This window comes from Schistocerca serialis, chromosome 1, assembly GCF_023864345.2.
Source record: "Schistocerca serialis cubense isolate TAMUIC-IGC-003099 chromosome 1, iqSchSeri2.2, whole genome shotgun sequence".
NCBI classification, from domain to species: Eukaryota; Metazoa; Arthropoda; class Insecta; order Orthoptera; family Acrididae; genus Schistocerca; species Schistocerca serialis.
The window spans coordinates 520,420,287-520,434,596 of NC_064638.1; the positions used below are offsets into that span (position 1 = coordinate 520,420,287).

Consider the following 14,310-nt stretch of genomic DNA (forward strand, 5'->3'; position numbering starts at 1 on the left):
GCTACTTCCTGCTTTTAGCAGGACCAACACACCTGTGCGGGCTTTTCCACCCAGGGCCTGAGTTACGCCTGCCTTTTCATTTCCACTGGAGTTCCAACCTCTGCTAGTATAGGCAATCGTTCATTACGCCATTTTGATAGTAAAGACAATCCATCAGCTTTCATGCAGTAAGGGCTAGGAACTATTTCCAAGGTGTACGTGACAATGTCAGTCTTATTTAAATATTCATGTACATGAAGTACAACCTATCAAACAATACCTAATGCTGGTTTTAAATCACGGCAAGGTATGTAGATGAGTGCTTGTAAGGTGCGAAATTATAGCCATCTTACAACGTGTTTGAAACTAAACTCAAGTTTTCTTTGAACCTTTCAGCAATTGTTGTTGGGAGGTTGGTAAAAGGATCGAGTTGTTATTTTATTCCGCTTGCCAAGAACGACGTGCCCATACTAACTCACAGGAACTACTTAGATCGATTTCGCTACAAGATAAATTACTTCTGACAGCAACAAACACGCCACCACCAACTGTATTTAGCCTACTCTTTCGGAACACCGTTAGGTTCTTTGCAAAAATTACGGCTGAACTTATTTCCGACTTTAGCCTGCCTTCAGTGCCTATAACAATTTGACATCAGTGCTTTCTATTAGCGCTTGTACCTCTGGTACTTTGCCAGCACAGCTACGAAAATTTGCAACTGTTATTCGGATGGTTGCTGTATCTACGTTCTTCCTACGTTAGACCAGCACCATTTAAGACTGAAGCCCTCTTTATATTTCGCCGAGACCCTCTAACCTAAAAAACCGCCCAGTCCATAGTGAACAGCTGCTGCTACCCATGTAGCCATCTCCTGCATGTAGTGGATCCTGTGTGTAGCGGACTGCCGGCCTATTCAGCGGGGCCTGAAAGTCCACCACCCTATGGCGCAAGCCAGGCGATCTGCAGCCTACACAGTCACAGAACCGTCTGATCCTGTGATTCAGACCCTCCACTCGGCTCTGTACCAAAGATCCACTATCGGTCCTATCGGCTATGCAATGGTGAGATCTGCACTCACCTTGCAGGCAAGACTGGCAGCGTTTACCACTTCCGTTAGCCACTTAAAACCAGAGAGAATCTCTTCTGATCCAAAGCGACACACATCATTGGTATCGACGTGGCCGACCACCTGCAGATGGCTGCACGCTGTGCTCTTCATGGCATCCGGAAGGATCCTTTCCACATCTGGAATGACGCCACCCAGTATGCATACAGAATGCACATTGGCTTTCTTCCCCTCCTTGGTAGCCATGTCCCTAAGGGGCCCCATAACGCGCCTAACATTAAAGCTCGCAACTACCAATAATTCCACTATCTGTAACTGCCTGGACCTTGCATGCTGAGAGGTTACCTCTGAAACAGGACAAATGATTGCATCTGATGAGGGACAGTGTCAGCCACAGGCAGCATCTAGTACCTGTTTGTCAGACTAACTGGGGAGGCCTTACATGCAGCCCCCTGGGAAATCTTTCATTGCCTGCCACGCACCGAGGTGACCTCCCACTCGACCACGAGTGAGTGTTCAATCTCAGTGAGGGCAGTAAGTGGGCTGGTCACTGGTGCAGGCTGATCAGCACACTCAGACATGCTGGGCGTCCATTGGATCCACACTGCTTGCCCACAACAGTGATGCCCGTCCACTGCAGCTTCAAGCTATGTAACCGAGGCCATCCCTGCCTGGAGATGAGAGTGAAGACTCACAAACTTGGCTTGCATCTGCAGACAGCCATCACAGCCCTATCTACATTAAAAACTGAGGAAAACTACACTACACAAACAAACAAGGGCAACTGATACAGCTATGAAACAAAAAACGTTTCAAATGGCTCTGAGCACTATGCGACTTAACATCTGAGGTCGTCAGTCCCCTAGAACGTAGAACGACTTAAACCTAATTAACCTAAGGACATCACACGCATCCATGCCCGAGGCAGGATTCGAACATGCGACCGTAGCGGTCACGAGGTTCCAGACTGAAGAGCCTAGAACCGCTTGGCCACAACGGCCGGCAAAGCACACACGTGATTTGGAGGGAATTTACTCTTCTAATTGTTCAAAGCAAAACACCAGTACCAGCCTGAACTCTTTCTAGGATATTTATAATGGAATTTTTATCACCTCTTTTGCCTCTTCCTGCATAAATTTAATTTCTCTGTACATAATCTCTCGTGCCTGGCTATGCAGAACTCTTTCTATGACTGCAGTGCTTCGAGACTGCGATGCAATGCTGTGTATTGCAGTGTGATCACTAGATGTGTGCTGAACCTTAGACGACCGTGGACTGATGTGACCTCCCCTTGTGGTAAAACGAATGAACTCGACCAGCGCTTTCGAAAAAATGCATCACTGCACATCGTCCAATGTATCCTGTGCAGAAACGGCGACACAAATGGTTTGTGCGGATTCCAACCAGGTCTGGCTCACTTGTCTGTCTTACTAGCTAGTGTGTTGTGTACTGTTAAGCTATACGAACAGATCATTTGTCGATGCTCCAGTATTTGTACAGAGCTGGCTGGTACTGACCTGCACGGCAACAGCGAGGTGCGCCACATTGATGGCGGCGATGGGACTGGGCACCTCTATGACCAGCAGGCAAGCAATGGCGTGCGCGTGGCAGATGTTGTCCATGGTGGCCGCGTGCCGCGTCATCGCCTCCAGCAGCGCGTAGTGCAGCTGGTCCTGGCAGTCACACAGCAGCTCCGCATCGCCAGCCACCTGCCAGAACCACACCCAGGCAATGTCGCGAGGATCCAGCGACGACAAGAGACCTGCCCCATTTAATAATCCGTTAGGTGCAACTGTTCACTTCAAATGACACAGAAATTGGGATGCGCGAATAAAAGAAAGGAACCATTGTCTGTAAATATTCTCAGTCTGGTACCGCGCGCCGCGGAATTTGAATCCCCGCCAGATGTCATGGACGTCGAAGACCAATAGAGGTCTCTGTACCATAGCGCCGTAAGCTGTGGCGGCCCGCGCCTCCTGGCCCACATTTAGAGTGAGGGCGCCGCAGTTGAACACGTGATTGCAGCGGCCAATAGCGGCGTCCCCGATCGAGTATTTAGGTGCCTGCCTGTTGCTCAGCCTTCCAGTCTAACCTCGCGTGCGTCTCAGGACATATCGCCTCAGACAGCGTATTGACTTTCGTGTTGCTTTACGAGTGGACTTGGTTGTCTTGTTTGGTTCGTGACTCTACTGTCGGTTCTTGTTTTGTGCCGTAAGGTCCTTCGTTGGTCGTGTCCATCCTCTCCCGTTGTGTTGTTGTTCGCGGGCCGCTCCGCGGGTCCCGCCGCGTTTCCGTCACTACAATCCTGCGACCGTTCTGGTCGCCGTTACAACACTCAGAGCAAAAAATCATTTTCTGAGAAAGTTCCCAATTATGTATGAATAAAAAATTGGAAGTGTGTTCTCCTCTATATAGGCTGACTCTTACATAGAAGATTACAGCAACCAGCCACTTTTTACAATGCTGTTTATTTATTTAATCAGCGTCATTGCCGTTTTCGAACCGACAGGTTCATCTTCAGACGGCTAGTTCACGTTTTACATTGGACTTCGCCTTTTGTTTCCCCAACTGACGAAATTTTCCCAGGGATGGTGGTGCCCTACAACCAAAACAAGATGTAAGACAATGTCTTTTTAACTGTAATTGTGCCACACAACAATTTTATGTGATGCAAACAAATTATTATTATTGCAGTGAAGGTTTTTCGGTTACTTATAATGAAGAATCCGCGCTATTATATTCTAGTACAGGCTGCTTATCATCCTGCAGCAGCGAAAACTGTGTAATGCACATTTTGTGTATAAACATGCACATAATGTAAAGCACCACTCACACACTAAGAAGTTTCATCATATGGAGGTATGTATACAAAGATGGCGATATTACAACCATAAAAAGGCAAAAGGTTTTCACTCTCAGAAATATTTCATTATGTACATGTATGTGACAGTAGAAATTGCTAATCTTACATTACTTACTATTTACATTGAAAGAGATCTGATTAAAATTAAGATAAACAAATAAAGCAGTCAGTTATAAAGTGTTACTGGAGTGATAGTCCATAAAAATAATGTTATACATTGGAACAAAAGTAAATGATAAGGCCAGATGAACATAAATAAATATTACAACTATGGACATATTATGGCATACATCGAAAGCACAGTAAATGGGTTGAGATGGTTGTGCATATATTAATATTACAACAGTGGACATTTCATTATTTTTATACTTCAAAATGGAAAGCAGATGAATGAATTTTGTAAAAAGTCTCTATTGGCGAGCTCAGTTTGTTCATTGAGGAGATTTTGTGCTGATTTGCTGTTATGTACAAATATTTCAAACTCCTCAAGCAAATTCATAAGGCTACTTTTCTCAGTATGGTGCAATACTTGTACATGGTCTTCAATGCTCTTTATTCCATGACTGTTAGTAGTTGTGTGAGTGGCAAATGCGGATTTTGAAATGTTGTTCAAACGTATGGCATCTACAAGTCTTCGAACTGTGTCTCAATGCTTCTTCCAGTTTGTCCTATATAGTAAGAGGGGCAACTTTGACAGCTGAGTTTATATATGCCAGATTTTTTTATATAAGGGGCTATTATTCTTTAAGTTGTGAACTGCTAACTGATGGAGTTTGTTGATTGTGTGGAAGCTTATTTTAATATTTATCTTTTTAAATATGTTGCTTAGTTTATAGGATATGCTCCATATGAAAGGTAGTGCAATATATTTTCTGCTGTTTTCTACTGTTTTGTCTACGTTGTATGGTTGCCTGTTGTGCAGCATAGTTGGCTGGTGGGTTTTGGATTTTTTGTGATAGATTGTCTGTCATGAGATGGCTGTAACCATTGTTTGAGGCTATGGTTTTAATGATACTGAATGCTTTTTCTTTTTTAACTGGTTCAAGTGGAATTTTGTGTAGGTGGTTCATGTGGATCTAAAATATGCCATCTTATGTTGGTTTGGACGAGAAGACGAGTTGTTGATACATATGGCAGTGGATGTTTGTTTTCTATCAATCTGAAAATGATGTTTATGGTTTTTACCGGTGATTTTTACATCTAGGAAATTGATGCTGTTGTTGGTCTCATGTTCAATGGTGAATTTAATGTTTTTGTGCATGCTACTCAAATTTGTTGCTAATGTGTCTATTTCCTCGTTGGTGCCATTAAAAAGTATAATTGTATCGTCAACATCTCTTTTGTCGTAGATGATTTTGCTGTTGATGTGACTGTTAGCTTCAAAAAATGTCTGTTCTAAGTGATTTATGAAATATCCCTTATCATTTACTTTTGTTCCAATGTATACCACAATATGTATATAATATTGTCGCAGAAGAAGCTGAGTAGCTCCGTGGTGTAGTGCTTATGATACTAAATTGTTGCAAGGAGGGTCGTGAATTCAAAACTCACATGGACTGTACAATTTTAATTTCTATATTCGGTTAGAGCACATTCTAGAAGTATCCACAGATGTCAAGAATCATTGTACTGGAATGTTCTGTAGCTGTATGTATACTATATGTGTTCTGGCTGAAGGCAGTTCGCTCCGCGCTCTTGTGTGTGCAAGTGCTGAATAAACCTTCATTAAGTGAAGTTAGTGTTCGTCATTCATCTAATTACACCTTCTTCTACATGACATTATTCTGGTGGAGACGCTGGGTATTGGAACTTGTGATAGCTAACATTATCGACGACGCAGTGGCTTCCATCAGGCCATGACAGAGCCACTGTTTACGTGGCGAGAAACCCGAGTTCGAGTCATATTCAACAGATCGCAATCTATCGGAGAGAGAAGAATAAGAAGAGGACGTTACGATGACAGCAACTGTGCGCCACCACATGAGACATCCTTCCGGGTTCTCTGGTGACGATGGCCAAGATCCAAACAAGTGGCTGAAGGTATATGAGCGTATAGCTAAATTTAACAAATGGGATGACACCGTGTGTTTGGCTAACGTATTTTTCTACTTGGAGGGCACTGCCAAGCAATGGTATGAGAACAATGAGGAGAAGTTCACAAACTGGAAACTATTCCAGGCGGAAATGGGCTAGTATTTCGGCGACACACAAGGACAGAAGTTAAATTAAAGTGCAGGGCACAGCGTCCAGGAGATACCACAGCATCCTACATTCAAGATATCTTGGAGCTGTGTAAAGTAGTGAATCCTAGAATGGAGGGGGAAGATAAGGTTGCACATTTCATGAAGGGTGTTGCTGAGGACATGTATGACGCCCTGCTCCTGAAGGAAGTTTCAACAGCAGACGCCTTCATAAAATGGTGCCAGTACATCGAGACAATGCATCAAAAAAGTATTATCCGCAAGAAGTTCGAACGGCTTCCAAACGTCGTATCGATATCTGTGACGGAGGAAGGAACTGATTTCATAAGTGTTCTTCGTCAGATACTGAGAGAGGAAGTTCAGAAGGCACTTGGATTGCACGGATAGCAAGAAACCGAGACGCTTCAAGAGGTCATAAGGGAGTAAGTGGAACAAACATTGAACCCAATCTCTCGTCCTTCATTTCCCTTTAAAACAGTGAAAAAGTCGAGAGCCAGGCGAGGTTACGTTCCTACAATGCCGCATGAGCAACCTGTTTGGGCACCATGGAAGACTGACGTCTGGAGAACCAAGGATAACCAACCAGTATGTTTCCACTGCAGACGACTGGGACATGTGTTACGCTATTGTCGAGAAAGGCGGCGGATATTTGGTGACGCCCACGCCAGAAGAAAGCAGAGCGATCTTAACCGACGACAACTCCGGGACGACGAAGATGAACAAGAACATGTGGGTGCAGGACGACATAGGTCACCATCGCCGCAAGCTAGCCGCTGGAGAGGACGCTCCCCAACACGCCTATCAAGGTCTCCATCGCTGTTTAGAAGCTCCAGCCGATCACTTAGCCGCAACCTGGAAAACTAAAGGGTGCGACCTTCCTTGGAGGTGAGACCACCGAAGAGAAAAATCCTCCGCCGTCGATCACTACAAAAATGATAGGAAAATTGTCGATATCCTCATGGATGGCCGACCAGCCCAAGCTCTTGTGGACTCTGGAGCATCATATTCAGTCATTTCGGAGAAGTACCGTCGCCAGTTGCAGAAAACCGTATTCGTCGACAGCAAAACATCTCTGCTGAAGGTGGCTAATGGGAAATATGTAAAAACTACAGGAAGAAGTACCATTCGTGTGGGTATAAGTGGCCATACACAGCATTTAGAATTCATCGTCTTACAAGAGTGTAGTCATAACGTCATTTCCGGATGGGACTTTTTGAAAGCTTCTCGGGCAATTGTAGATTGTGGTCGCTTGAAGGTTATGCTAGACGAGATGAGATACTGTGGACAGGAAGATGCGCATCCGAGTTTGTGGAGACTATGTATGCTGGATGAAGTGGTCATTCCTGCAGTCAGTGCCAGAAAGGTAACTGTCGTGTGTCATGCCATGCATCAACCCATGCATCTTGTAGTGGAATGTAAGAGGAGCATAACACTGAAGAATAACTTGGTCATCCCAGCCTCTGTCGTCTCGTTTAAGAACGGATTCGGTGAATTGTGGATACTTAATTGGCGCCGATAACCGCAGATCCTTCCAAGACGCATGTGCGTAGCAAATGATGAACCGTTAATTGCCGAACAGCTGAACGTCAAAGAAACCTCCCATGCCAAGTCTGTGGGCGAAATTAGCGCTATCACTACGAGACAAGATCTAGCTCGACTATCACCAGATCTCACTAAGGAACAACAGAAGGAGCTACTTGCCTTTCTTAGAGTGTTCTCTGAATGCTTCAATCCAGAGGTGAAGAGCAAATTAGACAAATCGACGGTGAAGCACCGGGATTAGCACTGGAGACCATCAACCAGTAAGCCAGAGAGCATGCCGTGTGTCAGCTACGGAACGTCGAATAATTAGCGACGAGGTATAGAAAATTAGCGACGAGGTATAGAAAATGATGAAGAATGACATCATTCAGCCTTCGCAGAGACCATGGTCGTCACCAGTGGTCCTCGTCAGGAAGAAGGATGGCAGTTGGCGCTTTTGTGTTGATTACAGGAAGCTTAATGAGATAACTAAAAAGGACGTTTACCCTCTTCCACGAATTAACAATACACTAGATTGTCTGAAGGGGGCTAAGTTTTCTCAACCATGGACATGTACTCGGGATACTGGCAAATCGAAGTAGATGAGGCTAATCGTGAGAAAACTGCATTCATCACCCCTGAGGGCCTGTATGAGTTTAAAGTAATGCCGTTTGGTTTGTGTAATGCACCAGGAACTTTTGAACGGATAATGGATAATCTTCTAAGGCAGCTGAAGTGGACGATGTGTCTTTGTTATTTAGATGACATTGTAGTGTTCTCAGTGACATTGGATGAACATATAAAAAGAATGAACATATATAAATGAACATAGAAAAAGAATATATGAGGGCCATTCTTAAGTGTCTCCTACAAGGCGGACTGAAACTTAATCCAAGAAAGTGTCTCTTTGGAGCAAACGAAATCAAAATACTTGGACACATTCTGCCAAACGAAGGTGTGCGACCAGACCCAGAAAAGGTGAGAACTATAACGGAATTTCCTTTTCCTAAAAGTATTAGAGATGTGAGAAGCTTCCTGGGATTACCGTCGTTTTATCAAAGACTTTTGTATCAAAGCCAGGCCACTCCAAGAGTTGTTAAAAGCCGATGCTAAATTTATCAGGGATGGTGCTCAAAAAGATTCTTTCGATGTGCTGCGAAAAGCTCTGACGACTGACCCTGTACTTGGTCTGTTTGATGAGAGAGCACCTACAGAACTACACACACATGCCAGCGGGTATGGGATTGGCACTGTTTTTGTTCAGATTTCGGATGGGAAAGAGAAGGTTGTAGCCTATGCTTCTAGGACACTTACAAAATCCGAGAGAAACTACTCAACTACAGAAAGAGAATGTCTTGCTGTGATCTGGGCCATGTGCAAATTTCGACATTATCTCTATGGAAGGCAATTCGCAGTTGTTACAGACTATCATTCACTTTGTTGGTTGACAGGTCTTAAGGATCCAACAAGACAACTCGCCAGGTGGATGCTACGGCTTCAAGAGTATGACATTACCATAGAGTACAAAAGTGGAAGAAAACACCAAGATGCCGACTGTCTCTCAAGAAACCCTGTGCAAGACCATCAAGACTTTGATGAAGATAGTGACTGTCTCGCTGCACTCCAGGATCTCTCTGCTGAGCAGAAGAAAGACGCTAAGATATCTGAAATTATGCTTTCCTTAAATCGGTCAGAGGATGTGAAAGGACAATTTAAGGTAGTTAATCGATTACTTTGCAAGAAAAACTTTGATCCGTTTGGAAGAGGTGGCTACCAGTGATTCCTAAACACATGCGCTTAGATATTCTACAGAAATTCCATGACACACCTGAGGCTGAACATCTAGGATTTATTAAGACATATGATAGAATCCGCAAGAGATTTTTCTGGCCAGGTTTATTTAGGAGTGTCCGTCACTACGTGTCGCACTGTCGAGGGTGCCGGAGGAGAAAGAACTCCTCAGAAACCACCTGGCCGACGCATACCAATACCACCAGCCGAAACGCCTTTCCATCGTGTTGGGATTGACCTCCTCGGACGATTTCCAACGTCTGCTAGTGCCAATAGATGGATTTTTGTTTGCACTGATTACCTGACACGCTATGCCATTGCAAAAGCCGTGAAAACAGCCGAAGTATCCGAAGGAGCCAAATTCATTGTGGAAGACATTGCGTTAAAACACGGTGCCCCAAGGTCGTTAATTACGGTTCGAGGGAAAGGTTTACAATCGAATCTTGTGACAGAGATTAACCGTCGGTGCAACATTACTCATCACATGACGACATTCTACCATCCGCAAACTAATGCCCTAATAAGACCTTAGCCGACATGCTATCAATGTTCGTCAATGTTGAGCAGAGCAACTGGGATGAGGTGATACGTTTTGTAACGTTTGCCTACAACACCGCCAAACAAGACACCACAGAATTTACGCCATTCTTCCTGGTGCATGGGCGTGAGGCGGCTACAACGATGGACACTGTGTTTCCGTTACATCCTGATGACGTGGACGACGACTACATCGACCATGTGTTACCAGAGCTGAGGAAGCTCGGCAGTTAGCTCGCCTCTGCACGCTGCAGGCTCAAGAAAACAATCGCCGAAAGTACGACGCGAGCCACCGCCCTGTTGTCTACCAGCCTGGTGACCTCGTCTGGATCTTCACTCCTGTTCGGAAGGCTGGTTTTTCTAAGGAGCTCCTCAGGCGCTACTTTGGACCTAATAAGGTTGTAAGACAGTTGTCTGATGTTGCTTATGAAGATTTCGACCCCGACACAAGACGACGAAAGATCAGAGATACAGTCCACGTCCTTCGAATGAAGCCCTATAAGGATCCTGCAGCCCAGGGTAAATTCGAAGCTCCAGCGACAGGCAACAAAGGGAAAGTTGACGAAGAGCGTAGCGGCAAAAGAAGATCTAAGAAGATCACCGCCAGGGCGAGAATCAGTCATCAGCAGTCGGAGTATGCAGGACCGATGACTCGTTCCCGGACTAGGACGACGTAACACCGAGACGCTGTTCTCTTAAGGAGGGAGCAATGTCACAGAGTAGCTCAGCATAATCGGTCAGAGGGTTTATCTACCCTCTGTAATAATAATAAAAAAAGTAAGTGAACGGACCAACGAACAACCTGAACGATTGTCATCGGACGTCCGCCACGAACAAAGTCAACGAACAACATAGAACAAGATGAGATTAACAAAAAATTGTTGCATGTGTTGCATGGAGGGTCGTGAGTTCAAAACTCACCTGGACTGTACAATTTTAATTTCTATATTCGGTTCGAGTACACTCTAGAAGTATCCACAAATGTCAAGAATCGTTGTACTGCAATGTTCTGTAGCTGTATATATACTTTATGTGTTCTGGCCGGAGGCAGTTTGCTCCGCGCTCTTGTATGTGCAAGTGCTGAATAAACCTTCGTTAAGTGAAGTCAGTGTCCGTCGTTCATTTAATTACGCCTTCTTCTACGTGGCAATATCATTCCAGTAACACTTTATAACTGACTGCTTTATTTGTTTATCTTAATTTTAATCAGTCCTCTTTCAATATAAATAGTAAGTAATGTAAGATTAGCAATTTGTAAACTACTACTCTTACATACACTCCTGGAAATTGAAATAAGAACACCGTGAATTCATTGTCCCAGGAAGGGGAAACTTTATTGACACAATCCTGGGGTCAGATACATCACATGATCACACTGACAGAACCACAGGCACATACACACAGGCAACAGAGCATGCACAATGTCGGCACTAGTACAGTGTATATCCACCTTTCGCAGCAATGCAGGCTGCTATTCTCCCATGGAGACGATCGTAGAGATGCTGGATGTAGTCCTGTGGAACGGCTTGCCATGCCATTTCCACCTGGCGCCTCAGTTGGACCAGCGTTCGTGCTGGACGTGCAGACCGCGTGAGACGACGCTTCATCCAGTCCCAAACATGCTCAATGGGGGACAGATCCGGAGATCTTGCTGGCCAGGGTAGTTGACTTACACCTTCTAGAGCACGTTGGGTGGCACGGGATACATGCGGACGTGCATTGTCCTGTTGGAACAGCAAGTTCCCTTGCCGGTCTAGGAATGGTAGAATGATGGGTTCGATGACGGTTTGGATGTACCGTGCACTATTTGGCCCCTCGACGATCACCAGTGGTGTACGGCCAGTGTAGGAGATCGCTCCCCACACCATGATGCCGGGTGTTGGCCCTGTGTGCCTCGGTCGTATGCAGTCCTGATTGTGGCGCTCACCTGCACGGCGCCAAACACGCATACGACCATCATTGGCACCAAGGCAGAAGCGACTCTCATCGCTGAAGACGACACGTCGCCATTCGTCCCTCCATTCACGCCTGTCGCGACACCATTGGAGGCGGGCTGCACGATGTTGGGGCGTGAGCGGAAGACGGCCTAACGGTGTGCGGGACCGTAGCCCAGCTTCATGGAGACGGTTGCGAATGGTCCTCGCCGATACCCCAGGAGCAACAGTGTCCCTAATTTGCTGGGAAGTGGCGGTGCGGTCCCCTACGGCACTGCGTAGGATCCTACGGTCTTGGCGTGCATCCGTGCGTCGCTGCGGTCCGGTCCCAGGTCGACGGGCACGTGCACCTTCCGCCGACCACTGGCGACAACATCGATGTACTGTGGAGACCTCACGCCCCACGTGTTGAGCAATTCGGCGGTACGTCCACCCGGCCTCCCGCATGCCCACTATACGCCCTCGCTCAAAGTCCGTCAACTGCACATACGGTTCACGTCCACACTGTCGCGGCATGCTACCAGTGTTAAAGACTGCGATGGAGCTCCGTATGCCACGGCAAACTGGCTGACACTGACGGCGGCGGTGCACAAATGCTGCGCAGCTAGCGCCATTCGACGGCCAACACCGCGGTTCCTGGTGTGTCCGCTGTGCCGTGCGTGTGATCATTGCTTGTACAGCCCTCTCGCAGTGTCCGGAGCAAGTATGGTGGGTCTGACACACCGGTGTCAATGTGTTCTTTTTTCCATTTCCAGGAGTGTACATGCACATAATGAAATATCTCTGAGAGTGTAAGCCTTTGGCATTGTCATGGTGGTAACATCGCCGTCTTTGTATACATACCTCCATGTGATGAAACTTCTTTTTAGTGTGTGAGTGATGCTTTACATTATGTGAATATTTATACTCAAGAAAGTGCATTATACAGTTTTCGTTTCAAGATGATAAGCAGGCTGTACTAGGACATAATGGCACGGATTCGTAAGTAACCGAAACATCTTCCCTGCAATAATAATAATAATTTGTTCACATCACTTGAAATCGTTGTGAGGCACAATTACAGTTAAAAAGGCGTTGTCTTACATCTTGTTTTGGTTGTAGGGCACCACCACCCCAAGGAAATTTCGTCAGTTGGGGAAACAAAAGGCGAAATCTAATGTAAAACGTGAACTGGATGACTGAAGAATAACCTGTCGGTTGGAAACCGATAAAGGTGCTGTTTAAATAAGTAAATAGCATTGTAAAAAGTGGCTGGTTGCTGTAATCTTCCGAATCAGAGTCAACCTAAATTTTGTACACAGCTATGGGCTCAAAATGTCAGTTTTTGAAGAAACTGCATATTCTCCTCTTCTTCTTGAGAAGGTTCTCGGTGTGTTTCGCGTGTCGCATCTAGCACACAATGTACGTGTATTTCATTCAGCTCGCTGAAACAGGCAAACTATTCAGTGTACAAATATGGGAATTGTTTTTGAATGTGTTCTGGAAGAGTTACAGTACTGTTCGCTTTAATTTTATGTGCGGCAACAAATTATAAAGACGATTAAGGACAGTTTACCAAAATCATTTTCTGTTGACGGTACCGAAATTTTAACGAGCAGGAATTTTTTTTGTAATTGAAATTAGGTGGACACATTACGTGATCGAAATCTTAACCCGGCAGTGCACGCACCTGGAAACAGGATGGCAGTACACGCAGTTGGTCTCGCAGATCCTTGCAGTTTCTATCTTTCTGAATTTGGATTTAGATGTATGTCATGGAGGGAAGCGTTATTAAATGAAGTAGTATCTTTAAAAATCAGTTTAGTAAATATATTTAAGGGATGAATTTAATATTTTGGTCAAAAATATTTACACAAATGGAGATACATAAAATTTAGGTCTTATCAAAATAATGCATGTATTCAATCAGATATTTTGTCGATAGTCTTGGCACACAGTAACAGAATGTCCTGGGTAAATGTATTTCTTGCAGTTCTTACAAATATATCTTGTTTTTCTGTTTCTGTTTCTGCAGTCCACACACCGTCCTCGTGAAGTCGCAGTTGATTCCACTTCAGAAATTTTTACACTGCAAAGCTCTCCAATTCTCTCAGTTATCTTCCTTGCCAATATTTTTGACATTACTCTTTGCAGAAGATGATCATGTAGAAGCGCAAAAGAAAGCTGCCTCAAAAACTCTCTTTTTCTCAGTTGTTCTTTCTGATTAGAGTTGAAAATAATAGCAGCATTTATCGCAGCTGTGTTCATGATGCTATAAAAAAACAACCATTGGCCATCTTCTTGTGTTTCTAACTACATTATATGTTGCACTCATTCTGTCTACAACGTCAACTCCACCCTTAGTAAGGTTATAGAAAGTGATAATTTCTGGTTTTTTAACATTCCCTGCATTTTAGTCAATATTTACATTGTGGTGCA

General features: G+C 44.8%; 1 long non-coding RNA gene across 1 annotated transcript in view; it reads left to right on the forward strand.

Annotated features, from left to right (window-relative positions):
- The first annotated feature begins 12,714 nt into the window (after positions 1–12,714).
- LOC126457772 (uncharacterized) overlaps positions 12,715–14,310 on the forward strand; it is a 28,134-nt gene continuing 26,538 nt past the window's right edge. Inside the window, exons 1-2 of the long non-coding RNA XR_007585524.1 lie at positions 12,715–12,873; positions 12,994–13,105. This is a non-coding gene — a long non-coding RNA (uncharacterized LOC126457772). The remainder of the gene's footprint in view (positions 12,874–12,993; positions 13,106–14,310) is intronic.